This window comes from Manacus vitellinus, unplaced genomic scaffold, assembly GCF_001715985.3.
Source record: "Manacus vitellinus isolate BGI_N305 unplaced genomic scaffold, ASM171598v3 scaffold_6_pilon, whole genome shotgun sequence".
NCBI lineage: Eukaryota > Metazoa > Chordata > Aves > Passeriformes > Pipridae > Manacus > Manacus vitellinus.
This window is the reverse complement of record NW_021940750.1, coordinates 3,071,749-3,075,536: the sequence shown is the minus strand read 5'-3', so window position 1 is coordinate 3,075,536 and position 3,788 is coordinate 3,071,749. Positions and strand designations below refer to the sequence as shown.

The window sequence follows — 3,788 nt, the reverse complement described above, 5'->3', positions numbered from 1 at the left end:
GGCGGGAGCGGGAGGGTGGCGGCCCTGTGAGGAGCTGCCCGCTCGGCCTTGCCGTGAGGAGTTGGGCTCCTGTACGTGTTGCCCACTGGCTTTGGAGCTTTAGTCGGTTTTAAGTTAGTTCCCCTGTGTGCCCTGCCGGCCAGCTGGCCTCCGGTGTGCTGGAGCAGGAGTCCCAAGCGGGTTCCCCAAGGCCGGCTCCTACCCAAGTGTAATGCTGTGCTCTTGCTTGTGAGCATGACATGGGTCACTCTCCCTGGGCTTGAAGACTGTCTTCACCTCGGTTTGGCTTGGCATCCATCTTTCAGCCCAATCCTGTTTTCAGTCACTCTCCCTTTCCTCTGAAAACCTCTATCTGAATAATCTGGACCTTGTCTTTAAGCCTTTAAGATGTCATAGCCTTTAAGATGACACCAGGTGTTTCTGAATGCCAGGGAGTTTGCCTGTCAGCAATTCCATTTCTAACGCCAGGCCCCAGGTGCGATTTCACCATGACGCTGGGGCAAGGCTGTTGTGAGAAGCACTGGGAGACCTGCCTCCTCTTCACTGCTTCCAAGTGACTTGGGACACAATTCCAAGGACCATGTGTGGGTTTACAGTGATGTTTATTCAACTGGTGGAGAAAAGAAAGACTGAGAGCCTTGCAGGAGGAAGAGAGGAAAGAGTGTGCCATAAATCTGTACTTCCACTTCTCTAGAGCAGTACTTGGATGTTTTTTCTTTACAACTGCCCCAGGTTTCATAAGACCCAGGAAATTACCTGTACTGATGCCCTTCACATTGCTGTGTTGGAAAGTGGACATTAGGAACCATTCCACTTAAATCCACTTAAATCCACTGAGGCAAATCCTCAGTGCGTGGTCCCTGGAAGATGGGCACCCATGGCAGGTCATTGGCTGGGGTGTGACCATGAGCATCCTTTCAGGAAGTGAGGAAAGATGCTTATCTTGTCCTCAGAGTTAATCACAGTTGAGCCTATAAGCAACAACTTTGTTTTTACTAAAACATAACCAAACTCAAGTCTTTGACATAGGTACTCCCTAATTCAATTATGTTCTGAGTTTTTCATTCCATTATCAAACTAATGTATCTTAATGAAGTACAGAAAAGGCAAACACCTCATGCATTAATATTCTATATCCAGCATTTGCCTTTGCTATGTTTTCGTGCTGATTTCTATATTGATAGTCAACGTACTGAGCATCCAAGATAGATAACGTCCATTTTGGGACCTGGGCGCTGCTATTACTGATTGCAAGGTGAGGGTACTCCATAGCATGGCTGCTGCAAGCCTTGCTCCAAGGCTGGAGTGGCTTAGGGAAGATGGGCAGCTCAGGTAAATGAGGTCATAACAACTGTAATATTTTTGTTCATTTTCCTGGTACTTAGCAATGGTCATGGGATAGGAGGTCAGATAGCGTGATATCTACTCTTTCTCTTTTATCTTCTTAGGATTATATATTTTTTCCTACTTTTTAGTGGAATATAGGCTTGTTTTCACGTGCATGGCAAGCTCTAGTTGCTGTAATTATATAAATTAGTAGTCAAACTAAAGTAGCCAAAACCATCTGTGCTTTGGACAAAGATCTTGGCAACAAGGAGGACACCTAATGGTATTACCAATACCATGAAGTTGATCTTAATCACAATTTAGCTTTACCAGACCCGGTGACAAGACAGCTTTATTCTGTGGAAGAGAACCACAACCTGCAACTGCGGCACAGCCTCAACATAATTGTACATCAGACAAAAGGCATCATAAAAATAAGCCTAATATCCCGCCCCCACAGAATTATACTCCTCTGACTTTGCTGCATACTGTAGTTCAAAGAGTGTGAAACTGTAAATACATATAAGAATATTTTCTCAAATTAGTCTTTCTCTGGCCTGCTCAGAGTACCATACAGACACTGAGCTCTGGGACCCCAGGCCAGTGGCATTTTTTCTGTGGATGAATTGTGTACTGTCTGCTGTTCTTGTCCTTAGTGGATAAAAACTACAAAAATATCTGGTGATTCTCTAGAGAGAAAGCAAACTTGGTGTTAGACATTGATACAAACACTGTTTTTAGCATGCAGCCTCACCTTTAGTACTGTGTACAGTCCTGGGGGCCAGAATTTAAGGGTGTTGAAGTCCTCAAATGGGTCCAGAGTTTGGACTTGTCTAGTTTGGAGAAAAGGAGGCTAAGGGGTAACCTCATGGCTCCCTGCAACTTCCTGAGGAGGGGAAGTAGAGAAGGAGGTGCTGATCTCTTCTCCCTAGTATCCAGTGATGCATGGGAAAGGTTTGAAGCTACACCAGGGGATGTTTAGACTGGATACTACAAAGCATTTCTTTACTGAGAGTGTAGTCAAACATTGGAACAGGCTTCCTAGAGAAGTGGTTGATGCCACAGTCTGTCAGTGTTTAAGAGGCATTGCGACAATGCCCTTAATACCAGGCTTTGACTTGATCAGCCCTGAACTGGTCAGGCAGTTGGACTGGATGCTTATTGTAGGTCCCTTCTATATGAAACAGTCTATTCTACTCTATTCTATTCCATTCCACTTCTGAAAAATGCTAACTGTGATAGCTCCAATAGGGAAATATGAAGGTTACTCTGTGTGTGCTCTGCATGGGGACAGTTCTGCTGGGAGACAAATAGAGGGGGGCAGGAAGTGCACATCTTTGCTGGAGATAACTTGGATAACCATCAGAGTTTTCTTTGGGATCCTATGATGAAGACTTCCACAGACCTATAAAAGAAAGTGTTGATCACTGTCAAGATATGAAGATTTTTTTTTTTCTATAGTAGTTTTTCTTCCCAGAAATCAAACCTTTGAGGCTTCAGAAGCAAGAAGGGAAGTGATGTGTTCAATTTTTCCTCTTGCTGTATTTTGCTAATGGATACAGTTCTAAGAAGAATGGAGTGTATTAGAGAAGTGCCTGGTAAGACTTTAAGACTTGCTGTTTGGGTTGATATATATATTCAAAGCCAGATTGTGTTTGTCTGTGGCTATCATTTTTGTGTATGGCATTCTAATACAGGATGGCAGCAACTAATACAACTTTGTTACTGTTCAGGGAAAAAGCATAGAGACTGGGCCTTTGTTGTTTTTCCATTAGTTTTTCTGTGCATTTCCTAATATGTGAGAAAATGCATAGGTAACTATAGTTATAGCACAAAAAATGCCAACACTCAAAACGAAACCCTAAAGCCCCACAGTTCAAGGCATGGCTATGTACAGATATTTTAGGACCTGTGTTCATAGCCAGCTGTGGGTGACTGCACCTTAATTCCTGAGCATAGGCACTGGGAGGCCTGAAGCCTGGGATGCTACTGCTCCGGAGGTAAGGGATAAAGTTCGCCACGCAACACGGCCCCTCTGCAGGTGGAGGGGAAGTGCTGGTACCTTCCGCTGTGTTGGTAGGGCTCTTCCTTCCCCATTCTTGTCAGCTTCGTCATGTAAGGTCTGGTACTCTCCGAGCTGCTCTTGACGTGACATTTTTATATGCTTTTGAAGCGCATTTTTTTTCTGTTGGTTTCTGACACCAGGTGTGTTTTCTTGTGTAAGTTGTGTTTTGAAATAGTATCTTTTTTTAGTTGCTGTTGGTTACTGTATCTGGGGCCCTTATCAACCAGTTTTAATAAGCCAGTTTGGTGCTCTAGAAACCAATAAGGTACGTAAGATTGCTGAGTGCTGCACCGAAACAACAACAGGCAGACAACGCACACCTTGCAGCCGCCTCCCGTGCAGTCGGGCTCCGGCGGAGTCGGAGGTGCTGCCCACGCTGATCGCCGGGGAGGCCGGC

The 3,788-nt window shown here is 44.8% G+C and overlaps 1 protein-coding gene across 3 annotated transcripts in view; it reads left to right on the top strand.

Moving 5' to 3' along the window:
• The window catches only part of DDB2 (damage specific DNA binding protein 2), a 41,402-nt gene that overhangs the window by 23,098 nt on the left and 14,516 nt on the right, over positions 1-3,788 (top strand). The window contains exon 1 of one of the 3 annotated variants that reach the window (XM_018082309.3): positions 3,407-3,531. The exons of 1 other annotated variant lie outside the window; for it this stretch is intronic. The gene's annotated coding sequence lies outside the window, so the exon portion shown is untranslated. Of the gene's footprint in view, positions 1-3,406; positions 3,532-3,591 lie in introns of those variants that run through there. One more of the 3 variants, XM_029964369.1, reaches the window with a different exon arrangement.